The 13,372-nt window shown below is 41.2% G+C and overlaps 1 pseudogene; it reads right to left on the reverse strand.

Moving 5' to 3' along the window:
- Positions 1-1,034: 1,034 nt before the first annotated feature.
- Positions 1,035-13,372, reverse strand: part of LOC110307425 — a 40,499-nt pseudogene continuing 28,161 nt past the window's right edge.

Genomic DNA, 13,372 nt, shown 5'->3' on the forward strand with positions numbered 1-13,372 from the left:
ATATAATCAATAAATAAATCTTTAAAAAAAAAAAAAACATTAAATGTGGCCATTGATGTTGGTCTAGCCCAGGTGGAGCACCTGGAAAGATCCCTCAACACTCTGGCTGAGGTGGTTTTACCAAAGGAGCCCAGACCTTTCATTCCTACAATAAGGGGGCCTCTGCTTGTCTCTGGGTGAACAATGTTGTTTTTATGCAAATCATCCTGGAGTGATTCAGGAATCTCTTTCCTTGGTTAAAAAATATCTCCAAGACGAGGCTAAAGAATGAGAGTCCACCCAAAAACTGGTTCTCATGGTCCCCCTGGATGACTACCCTAGTCTCAGCAAAAAACAGACCATTACTCTTTCTAATCCTTGCCCTGATATGTGGGCCTACCTCATAAATGCCCTCCTTCAGTTTGTCCGGGTCCGAATTTTGGCAGTAAAGTTAAGGGTCCTTAGGACTCAATTTACCCCCTAGGCCGATGACTCAACCTTGAGGAGATTGACAAATCAAGGGTTTAATTCAGTTCTGATTCTCAGGTGAGTAAATAAACTCAGGTGAGTAACTCCAAGCATTGGTCAGCCGCCCCCATTTTACTGCATGCCCTTAGTCCTCCATTCTACAAGATACCTGGCCTGCATGAGCTCCATGAAAGTTGAGATAAGACTGCTGCCTGTTGGAAGAACCTTGAGCCTGTACAAGTGTCCTACTATCACAAACAGACATATATTGGGACAGGCCATTACTCAAGGACAAACCCTCAATTTATGAATTCCTTCCTAATTATCCCCTGAACATCTGCTTGTAGAAGGCCACAGTTTCATCTCCTGAGTCTGGCTGCATCCCTAGCCAGCCAGAAGTGCTTCCTGAGGTGGATAAAGTAGCTTCTCATTTATTTCTTACTTTGGTGGTCCTCTCTCCATTATTTGCACAACAACTCCAGTCCCCAACACTCTAAAAAGAAACATTAAAACCCCAGATTTCAAGGTCAGACCAACTTCTTTTTCTTTTTTCTTTTTCAATATATGTCTTTTATTCTCCCAAAAGAGCCCAAATTGTTCTTGTGATCAGGATCTTGTTTCTGGAGCCAGGAAACCGAGGCCTCCTCACTTGTCAGCCTGCTGCACGGTTGCCTTCTCACACACATAGATGCCGTCCAGAAACTTCCTGATGTCCTTATTTTTAACTGTTGTAGCTTGCTGAATCAGAGAAGCTGAATTTGAAACAAGTTCAATATCATTTCCTTCAAGGATTAATGCATCCTTCTGGGCTTGAGAGACAGAACAAGCAACACCAGTCCTCATCTGAACCCTGCGGATGGATTTTTCACCCAAGAAATTTCGGATTTCAACCAAAGAGCCATTCTCCTGGATGACGACATTGATGGGGAAGTGAGCGTACACAGACCGCATCTTGTATCGGAAGCCCAGTGTGACACCCTTGATCATGTTCTGAACATGGCTGCAGATGGTCCTGACGGTGGCCAGTTCCTTTCTGTTACCCCACCATTTGTCAACCCGGAGCCTTTTCTTTTTCTTCCCAAGAAAACTCAGCTCCATGTTGATGTGATTGAAGTCCCTCTGCAGGGTCCCCCTGGGGCCCTTCACAATGACTGTGTGCCCCTTCCGAGTGATTTCAACATTCTCGGGAATGTCAACAGTCTGATTTCTGAGAATGGTCTTCCTCTTCGCAGTAGATGGGGCAAAGAGCCAGAGCAACTTCTATAACTGAAACAAACAAACAAAAAACAAACAAACAAACAAAACAAGGAGCCACAAAATGAATACTTTGGCAAACTTCTATAGATGATCAGAGGTCAAAACTAAAGGTATTTATAAATAATATATAAATTGAAGGAATGGTAGACATTGGAGATGATGTAACTATATTCAACAAAATATTGGCCTCCAGATTGGTCTCTTCAAGCGGTAGATACTCAATTTAGAGGAGTTGGAACTTTATCCCAGATAAAACAAAGTATATGGTTTGAATGCATAGGGCTAGAAGGTCAAATAGGAAAATTAAAGCAATACATGTCTGATATAGCCATAAACTTATAGGGAAGAGATCTGTTAGATCAATGGAAAACACCAATTAGCATCCCTTCAATATCAGGAACAAGCCATAAAATAGGTGATAAATGCCTGATTAAAAACATTTTTAAGCCAGGCATGGTGGCGCACGCCTTTAGTCCTAGCACTCGGGATGCAGAGGCAGAGGCAGGAGGATTTCTGAGTTCGAGGCCAGCCTGGTCTACAAAGTGAGTTCCAGGACAGCCAGGGCTATACAGAGAGACCCTGTCTCAAAAAAACAACAACAAAAAAATTTTTTTAATGTTATCAAAGACAGTTACAGACTGTCCATACACAGGTACAATGAAGACTGGCTCTTCAACTTTACTTGTAGGAGCCACTGCTGACAAAATACCAACAGCCTTACCACTAAGGTGATTGACTGTTTGCACTGAGCAATGATCTATGACAAAGGAAAAATTATAGGTACTAGAATAGCTACCCAAGAGCAGCTGAAGGCTCAACATACAGAGGAGTCCACCAGCCTTTGGACCTCTCCTGTATTTGTCATGAAAAGGAAATCTGACAAATGGAAGATGTTGACAGATCTGAGAGCAATTAATAAAATCATTCAGCCAATGAGCTCTTTACAGCCTAGAACCCCATTGCCTTTCTTGTTACCTAAGGAATAGCCTAGCATAGTGATTGATTTAAAAGATTGCCTTTTCACAATTCCTTTACAAAAACAAGAAAAGGATTTGCTTTCACTATGCCCACATTTAACCACTCAATGCTAACCAAAAGGTACCAATGAAAGTCTTGCCACAGGGAACAAGGAACAGTCCTACCTTATGCTAATACTTTGTACAACAACCATTGGTAATAATTCATAAGCAAGTCCCTCAAGTCATAATTTATGTCTATATGGATGACATTCAGCTGGCTGGTTACAACGAAGATACCTTAGAAAGAGTGTTTCATGAAGAAAAAAATTATTTTTTGCCTTATTGGGAATTACAAGTTGCTCCTAAAAAAATTACAAATAGGAGATTCTATTAATTACCTAAGATATAAGGTAAGTCTGCGTGAAATTTGACCATAAAAGGTATAAATCAGGAGAAACCAATTAAGAACTCTTAATAATTTTCAAAAATTACTGAGAGATATTAACTGGCTATGGCCTACAATTGGTTTGACTACTCAGGAGTTAAATAATTTACTTCAAACCTTCAAGGTGATAAACAACCCTAACAAGAGCCACCCTCAGGGGTTACTGAGATGCTGGGGCATATTGTTCCAGTACCCTGCCAGATCCCAGCCTCAAACTATCTCAATGCTGTTTCCTCAAAAAACTTGCTCCCAGGACAACTTCAAAACAGCTAGCTCATTTGGTCCAGCCTTTCAGGCTGTTATAATCAGGAACAATAATAAATGACACACAGTAAGAACATACCATAGAGACTAGGACAACAAATGCTAACTTAAGACTATTTTCCCAATCTTCTTGCCCCTCTCCAAATTAAATACCTCACCCCAAATCAGCAGAAAGCAATTTTAAGAGAGTGATGCCCCATTCCCTTAAGGTGGGGTGGGTAGGTTTTAGTCATTCTGTTGAGTGATGGATGCTTGTTGTTATAAAGGGATTAGATTCAAGCTATTTTTAGGAAATACTTACTTTATTTATACTAGTAAAATACTAGTGTAGCTGTCTTCAGACACACCAGAAGAGGGCATTAGATCCCATTATGGATGGTTGTGAGCCACCAGGTGGTTGCTGGGAATTGAACTCAGGACCTCTGGAAGAGCACTCAGTGCCCTTAACCACTGAGCCAACTCTCCAGCCCTAGATACAAGTTATTAAATTATCTTAACCAGGAAAAAAAAAAAAAAACCCAAGGTATAGGAGGTTAGACTCGGATTTTTCTTCTCTTCTTTTATCCTTCTTTCTTTCTTATGTAGGAGGACAGGGATTGAAAAGGGGTTGAAAATACAAATATTATAGGAATAATAGGAAAAAGGAGTAGATTATTGAATTTACTCTTAAACCAAGGAACATTTTATAGCCAATAATCTTATATTGATACAAATCTTTGCATGTTGATGCATAGTAAGGTTATATTATGTTACAATGATATAGTCCTTTGTCTAGGGATACAAAAATTAAGTTCATTTTTGTTATAATATTATATATTGCATGCTTTCAACTCTTACTTGATTTAGTATGTCTAGATGATTCTTAATAATGTAATATGAAACTCTAGTCCTATGTAATGCTGCTATTCAAACTTCTTAGGATAATTTAAAAATGAAAGTTAATAGTCAGACAACCAAACTCATGGTCATTTTAATTCTAGACCAGTTTATCACAAAATATGCTTTCTAGGTTGAAGAAATAGTAAATCGCTAAAAACAAACAAAATTTGCCTACTGAGATATGCTATGGATAAATAAATGGTCTTCAAAAAGCTCAGAAAATCACAGAATATGGCATTTAAAGATGTTTTATCAACTTAAGCCTTTTTTTGGACAGAGACAGGTCTGCTCCTGGCAGACCCCATTTCTACTTCAAAGACGAGATGAGACATTGGAGAAGCTCCTTGTGGAGTTTGCTTCAAATGTGGCAACCGACCACAGGGCAAAAACTGCCCTAGCTTCAACTACAGACAGAATGCTGTCCAAAAAGGACAAACATGAATGCAGGAAAGTCAACTACCAAGCTCTGCAAGGACAAGGTAGGCTAGCCTTTCATAATTCCTGCTTCACACAAAAAAAGTGTCAGATATACTGGGCCAGATGGATGCCCAATCTGGGGGCATCCAGGAAAACAGCTCCTGTGTCATTTCCATAGTTTTAGAAGTTGCTCACCTTCACTTCCTGCATACTCAGTTAATACTTATTCCTTCTCAAGTCTCTGGTGGGATTTAAGACTAGACAGTTATAATCTAGCAATTAAGCTTAATTTGTTCAGAATTTGAGAAGATGTTTTAGGTCTAAGGAAATATTTTAGGATGGTAATACAAGTTATGATAAAAAATGATTTAGGTACAGAACTCTGGGGTTTTTTTGTTTGTTTGTTTGTTTGGTTTGGTTTGGTTTTTCGAGACAGGGTTTCTCTGTGTAGCCCTGGCTGTCCTGGAACTCACTCTGTAGACCAGGCTGGCCTTGAAACTCAGAAATCTGCCTGCCTCTGCCTCCCAGTGCTGGGATTAAAGGCGTGCGCCACCACTGCTTGGCAGTACAGAACTCTGAACTCACCAAAATAGGACATGTAGTAGAGTACTTTATCCAAAATAGCCAAAAATAAACGGACTGGACATCATGACTATAACTCTTACCTAATAGTTTTTAAATAACTGTTTCATATTTGTTCTTATTGTATGTCATGATTGTAAGAGGGAAAAAAAACTTCTCTATTTAGAAAAAAAAAAAGAAGAAAATATTGGAGGTTGGTCTGTCGTTGTGTATTCAAATGCTAAATTCTGAACCCTAAGATCTTGTTGCCCCCTGACAAGCACATTCTCACACATACCAAATGAAGCTGTACAAAGCTTGTACCCCAGTTTAAAACTATTGGTTAAATATAAATGGCTACAACCAATTACTTGGGAGAATAGAGGTAGTTGGGATTTCAGTTACCAGGCTAGGGGTCTCAGGAAGGGACCATGAGGAGAGAGAAGAAAAGGGAGGAGGAGAAGGAAGATGGAAAGAAAAGGATGCCACCATGAGAGGATAGTGACCATGAGCATGTGGCCAGGTGGCCAGGAGAAATGCATTCTAAGGACAGGCTGATGGAGCTAAAAAGACAGCCTGAGCAAGACTCAAACAGTAAGTAAATGGAGATCCCAGGTGGGAATTAGCTAGTCTACCTTATAGAAAAATAGATTGAGGTGAAGAGATGGCTCAGTGGTTAAGAGCATGGACTTTTCTTCCAGAGGTCCTGAGTTCAATTCCCAGCAACCACATGGTGACTCACAACCACCCTGTCATAGGATTTGATGCCCTCTTCTGGTGTGTCTGAAGACAGCTACAGCATACTCATATACATAAAATAAATAAATCTTAAAGAAAAAAAAAGAAAGAAAAGAAAAATAGGTTAGGAATAGTTAGCCAATAATTGTGATGATTAAATAAATCCTTAGGATTCTGTTTTAATCATGGGGGGGCTGGCTGGGTCATAGAAAGATCTAATAGAGTTAATAAAGAGTGATCACAGCATTGGAGGAATTCCTGCAGTAGGAAGGCCACCCTTTATGATGAGAGAGAAGTTTCTAGACAGGGAAATGTTTCTAGAGATGTTCCCAGTAGCCTCTGATGCCCTACAAGGTGAAGGAGCACACATTTTGCCTCCTGTACAGATACAAAGGCTGCCTAACAACTTTGAACAAAAATGGCTTTGCACTATAAGAGGAATTAAGCTCACCATGGAGGGGGCTATTGTTCTGCTTTTGGGACTCAAGCAAAAACCAGGAGAGCATTTCATGGATTGTTGTCTACCAGGTACAAGAGGTGGAAAACCTTGGGGTTCAGCACCTGGGAGCAGGTGAGGCTCTACTGAGCCCTTCCCCTAGCCTTGAATAGGCTAAACAAACCCCAATGGTTTTACAACCTGGTGGGAGTCAGAGCCTGGCCTTGCCATATTTGCATTTCCCCACCAGAGCTTTGAGGAGTTGACCACCAGCTGAGTTTGCTTTACAACTCAATCAGGCTAAAACAAAGGATGAGTCTGTGGGGTTTGCTTATATAAACAAAGAGCTGAAAATTAAACGTTGAGCCTTGATCAAAAGTCTTTGTCTTGGCTTCATACTTCTCTTGCCTACCCATCCTTTTTCATTCCCAGCCTCCCTTTCAGGTGAACCAAGTTCTCTATGGCTTCTGGACAACTGCAGGTGGTGCCCAATTTGGGGTCTGAAGACAGGGCAGGGGGGATCTACTTAGGAATGCTGTCTTTGGTGGAGCTCAACAGACACACGGTAAGCAACATACAGCATTGATACTATCGCTAGCCATAAATTTCATCTTTTGGAGGCTGTTGGTGGAGGTGCAAAAAGGTTACAGACTAGACTGAGTCAGTGTGGACCCAATGCTGAATTCACCTAAGGGTATGACAGTGCACTGGGACAGGGGAATTCTATACAGGCATTTGTCTGCAGCCAAGATCTGCATCAGGTGAGAGGAGCAGGGTTTAAAAAAATGAGAGAGAGCGGGGCAGTGGTGGAACATGCCTTTAATCCCAGCACTTGGGAGGCAGAGGCAGGTGGATCTCTGAGTTCGAGGTCAGCCTGGTCTACAGAGAGATATCAAGAAAGAAAAAAATACCAAACAATAACAACAACAACAACAACAAAACGTTAGAAAAATTCTTAGCTCAAGTAAGTAACTTAGCTGTGCATAGTTCTCAGAAGTAGGAATGGTAAATATACATATGACAAGAGAAAGCAAGAGAGAATAGGTTTCAGAAAAGCAGTTGTCCTGTCTGGGATGAGTTAGCAAAAGAAAAGGAAAATGCATTTCAGAGCTCTCCTAGGAACAGGAGGAAATCAGACATCCTGTTTCCTCTCCGGCTCCTCCTGGAAACAACCTTAGCGATGGTTACATCAAGTTCTCTTCCCTCTCTGTGTATTGCCTGTCTTTGGTGCACCAATCTGTCCACGTGTCAATTTATGTCTGTTTTTGTTTCATTGTTTGAATGACTGTTGTTCTATTTTCATGTTCAAAATTTTAAAAAATGGTTAAAACTTTATCTGTTGGCTTTCCATCTCTTGATTTAGTTTAAAAGGCAGTCTCAATTTGCAAGGCAGAAGCTGATAAGTCAGTTACCCTGCACTGTAGCTGGGAGTCAAGCATAGCTGGAGAAAAACTGCTCTTAAAGTGTCCAGCAGCTTCTCACGTTCTATGGTAAATGAGCTGATAGTTGTTTCTTTTTTCAAATTCTCTGTAATTGTGCTTATTGGGTTCAGCAAGTAACAAGGTGCCTTATTTATTTATTTATTTATTTATTTATTTTTAAATTACAGCTAGAGAGAGCAAGAAAATTTTGTTTGGTATAAATATAGAAGATATGTGTAGCTACTTCATTTCTGTTTGACTGGTTTTAAGGTATAAATATGTTCTGCATGTCTTGGTTATAGAGTATTGGCTTACAAGTTATTGGGTATTATTAAAAAATTGTAACATTGGTAACAGAAAGTTAGCTTAAAACTGGTAACTCAGGGTTGGAGTCATTCTAGAAAAACAACATGTGGCATGAGCCAACCCAGGAAAACAGTTCTCCAAAGATACTTCTAAATTGGGATAATATTTTATGTAATTCTTATCCTAGAAACTAGACTTAAAAGGGATAAGATTTAAAACAATGTCTCTTTGATGAGGTATTAAAAATTAGACTGTCAGCTGGAGAGGTGGCTCAGCAGTTAAGAGCACTGACTGCTCTTCCAGAGGTCCTGAGTTTAATTCCCAGCAACCACTTGGTGGCTCACAATCATTTACAGTGGGACATGATGCCCTCTTCTGGTGTGTCTAAAGACACCTAGAGTGAGTTCATATAAATAAAATAAGTAAACAAATAAAACAAAACATATTTACAAAAAAAATGTTACACTGTCATACATTGATATATAAGAACTGGCAGCCAAAAACTTTGTAACGTGAAAGTTAATGCTTTTGGTATTGGTTTTCAAAGAGAATAGATTGTTTATACTGTTAAAAATTGGGTTTTGCTTTCCAAAGTTATGGTTATGCTCTAATATTGCAAAAGAAACTTAAAAATTATGGATACACTGCCAGTGTTCCACTGATTGTGTAAGACCCCCAAAGCTGGGCCTCCACTCAAGTCCCGGGATAAGCTGGCCAGCACCCCAATGACTCGAGAGAAAACCACACCTGATGCAAACTGCAAGAGGTTTTATTATCAGCTAGCTGAGGATGAACTCCTAGGGGTGGGGGAGTTTGACCCCCAGCGTTAACAGTAGGGGGCTTTTAACAGCTAGCTGAGGAATTGGGAGGAGTTGGGAGGAGTTGGGAGGAGCTGGGAGGAGTTCTCTTTCTGGTGTCCTTGGTGAAAATTGGTGAGTTCTGAATTTTTATCACCATGTCCTTGGCCACGGTGTCCTGGCACAGGAAGCCAGGCAAGTGCCTGGCTGGGTCTTTTTACAATTATCGCATCTCTGGTTGTAAAGTATAGAAACAAAAAGGCTTTTTGCTAGCTATAGAGAACAAAGAGCTTCTTCCTGGCTGTATTTTTAGAGATCAGGGAAAACAAGCTTGGGGAACATCCAGGGGCTTTACCTTCCAGGGAGAGACGCTCTAAGTCGGGGTCTCACAATTGCCAGCCCTGAAGCCAACTTTCTATGGCTCAGATCCAACTAGAAAGGATGGTCATGCGGCAAACCACCTTGCCTTCAAGGGCTCGAACCCCAATCTCAACCCCCTTCCCTTGACCTATGGCTGCTCCAAACCAAGCTGTTAATCCAATCCTCCTGAGGTACATAAACATCATTTGTAAGTGATGTGGTTCCAAATTCTAGAGTCCAAATTCTAGAGTCCAGCTCACCATGTCCTTCACATGGCTCTGGATCTTGCCACAGCCCCTTCCTTTCAGTTTGCCTGAGCTCCAACAAAGCTCCAGGAGCACCCCCTTCCTTCTTCTGGTAACCCCGCCCTTCTCCTTGCCCATTGGACCAGGCCATGCTCACTCCCATGTCAGCCCCGCCCACTTTGTGCAGTCCAGCCTGGCCTGGTCGGGAGGCCTCAATGCTCATGTACAGAGCGCATCAGCCTCTCTAACACTCTTTAACAACTGTCACTACGGTCCCTCCAGGAACTTCAGCTTCTTTAGGCCCATTCCTGGGTCACAGCGACCGACCATTTGTTCCCTTAGGCCCATGTATGGCTAACTGCAACAGCCTCCTCGCTGCCATGGCTCCAACAGGCCCTCTCCTTTCAGCCCATCCGCCTCTCACATCTCCCCTTCCTAAAGCTAAATTCTCCGCTGTTGATAAGTAAATAAGCTACAATACAAGATGTGACCCTGTGATAAGAGCTCTCTCAGACAAGGTTCTTAACCATTTTCCCAACTCATTAACCCTTTCCTGTCCTCACACTGCCTTGAGCTTAAGCCTATTATATTATACAAACACTATAAACTCTCTTTTTTGTTTGTTTGTTTTTGTTTTGAGACAGGGTTTCTCTGTGTAGTCCTGGCTGTCCTGGAACTCACTCAGTAGACCAGGCTGGCCTCAAACTCAGAAATCCGCCTGCCTCTGCCACCCGAGTGGTGGGATTAAAGGCATGCGCCACCACTGCCTGGCTACTATAAACTCTTAAACATAATTAAAACGTATAAGTTAATTATTAGTAACGCATACCAGTGGATCACAGCCAGGCTCACAGCCCCTTCAAGGCTTGGCCCATGTGGTAGAGAACAGTTGGCAGACAGAGGAAGCTAGGACCAGACTGAGAAACTTATAGATGAAAGCAGCACAGAAAGGCCACCTTCCTGGAACCAGCAATGTGTTAAGTGAATAGAAACATTTTGAAATGTGCTTAGGTGCTGAAGAAAAAAAAAATGTTTAGTTTAAAAATAATATGATGAAGTATCCAAAGAAAGGAGAGAAGTAGAGGGATTAAAAAAATATATATATTCTGTGTTAAAACATGAAAAACACTACAGGAGAATGTTGAATTAACTTTTAATAAATAAAGCCTGGCGGCAGGTTCAGTAGCACCGCAGTGGTTTGTAAATGAAAGACACACACACAGCCTTTATGTTTTAATATGAGTTAAGCGGCACAATAGCTAGCCTAACCTCCACATGGTTAATCCCGAGGTAGTACTTACTAAGTCTAAGTCCTATCTCGGCTGCTCTGGGCCCAGAGGGCAGCCCAACGGGACGATGCTCTGGGCCGTGCTCTCCTGGCTCCTTCACATGGTGGCCATGCCCTCTGTCCTGCATTCTTCTCAGGCATGGCGTCTCTTCTCCCTCCATACTCTCCAGGTATCATGGATCTCCCTTCTCCTTCCTCCTCCTCCCAGTCCCAAGACCAGGAATCCTAAACCCCACCTATGTCGCTTCTCCCGAGCTATTGGCTGCTGACATCTTTATTTACCAATCGGAATTAACTGGAGGCAGGGTCCCTCAGTGTCTTAGGTGCAGGCTCTCTCATGCAAACAATTTTGGGGACCCAAATTAACATTAAAATACAAGCAGCATTAGGCTAAACCCACTACACCCCCCCTTTTGTCCAATTAAAAAGGCTCTTTTCTCTCAGATATTAATTGAACATAATTATAACAATTATGCAAATTATAAGGTAACACTTATAACATCCAGTTCATCATATGTATCAATTTAGATAAAGTACTCTATGATCTAGCCTAACTTAAAGAGTTTACAATTCTATACCTCAATTATGTTTGATTTTAACTTTTTTTTTTTTTTCTGTTTCCAGAAGCCATCAGCATTTGGCCTCAGGAGAGTAGAAGAAAGTCAAATTGCCAGGAGCCATCAGCTCTGGCCCCCATAATAGTAAGAGAGAGTTAATTGCCAGAAGCCATTAGCTTTTGGCCTCAGAATTGCAAGCGAGAACTAAGTAGCCAGAAGTCATCAGCTTTTGGCTTTCATCCAACGCTGCACCCACCTTGGATATCAAGCATGAACCCTGACATAAATCATTTACAAAGATAGCCCAGGGTTCAATTAAATCTTTCAATGCCTTTTTTACAAAGATTAACTTCAGCTCTAAATAGAACAATATCAGATACAGATGTTAGGGAATTTTTAACCAAATCTTTAGCTTTGGGAATGCTAATGCTGAATGCAAAGTGGCTATTCGACCTTTTAGGACCAGATCTGCACCTACTAATGAACAGATTAAAGTCCTGAGGATACTGAGTCTAATGCTTACCATTCGGCTGAAGTTGGACAAAAAAATGTCAAAAGATTGGAAAACTCAAAATATCCATTGCTGTGGCGGTGAAAGATCAGCCCATTTCCTCAAGGACTGCAGATAAATTCTGCAGGATAAATTCTGAGGATAAATTCTTCCCTAATGATAATCCAGGGAGAAAGTTCCCTGTGATATATAGATGTGGAAGGAGTGGACACAGGGCTTATGAATGTAGATCATCCAGAGACATTTGAGTCAATCCCTTACTGTTGGACAACTGACTACAGAGCCTTGCTTAGGGCCTGTCAGAAAACAGCGTGAATCATTTGTTTCCTGTCAGACAAGGAAAAACAGCTCTGGATTGTGACTAGAAAAGTTAAAGCCCGACAGGACAAACAGCACTGCTCAAAACTTAGATACACCATTTACCAGAGAAAAAGTAGCACTTACTCTAATAGAAGATGAGATTCTGAATATAGCAGATATTCTGGCAAGCTGCCTTAAATGATAAGAGATGAAAGTTGAAATTACAGTCAGATGGAATTGAGATTGAAGGCTTAGTGCATATAGGAGCAGATGTAACAATTTCATAAGATTCCAGGAATCCAGCTTGGCCACTTCAAAAGTATCTACAGACCTTCTAGGGATTGGAACATTGTCTCAGGTAAAACAAAGTCCAAAATGTATGAAATGCATACAACCACTAGGTCAGACAGGAAGATTCAAGCCATGTGTGGCAGATACAGTCATGAGCATGTGGCAATGAGATCTACTGCAACAGTGGGAAGCACAGGAATTAGCATTCCTCCAACTTCATAGAAAATAGGAGATGCTCCTGACAAAGGTACTGAGAAATGTTATGAAAGACAGCAGCAGACTGTTCAAGCTGTCTGTAAGCAGGACACAGCACAGGTTGGCAATCCAAATCTATGAGGAGGGCCACTGCTGACAGTGTACCAACTGCCCTACACTAAAATGGTTAACTTACCAGCCTATTTAGGTAGAGCAATGGCCCTTAAATTTTAAAAAGTTACAGCCACTTGATCCAAGGCATCTAGAGGCTCAACATACAGAAGAGTCTAAAAGATCTCACCATACTTGAAAGGAAATGCTCATAAAACAGAAGAGGGGTATGAGATTTCCCAGAGATAGATTAAATAATGCCTCACTGACTTTAAATTTTTCAAATGCCAATGAGACAGGTAGCACAGCTGCTGAAAAACATTGGATTTTAGAAAGGACTGCAGAATGAAATTAGCCCATATATTATAAGGATGTATTAACTTCAGAATGGAAGTCAGGGAATGCTCTGGAGAGAGGATTTGCTCTTGTTTCAACAGGAAGTGGAAAGCTATGAATTCCTTCTAAGTTAAGGGAAGGCCTCCTGAAAACCTTGGCTGTAAACATGGAAGGAGAGACCCAGAGGAACAACATAGCAACTGTCTTAGTCAGGGTTTCTAATCCTGCACAAACATCACGACCAAGAAGCA

This window comes from Mus caroli, chromosome 2, assembly GCF_900094665.2.
Source record: "Mus caroli chromosome 2, CAROLI_EIJ_v1.1, whole genome shotgun sequence".
NCBI classification, from domain to species: domain Eukaryota; kingdom Metazoa; phylum Chordata; class Mammalia; order Rodentia; family Muridae; genus Mus; species Mus caroli.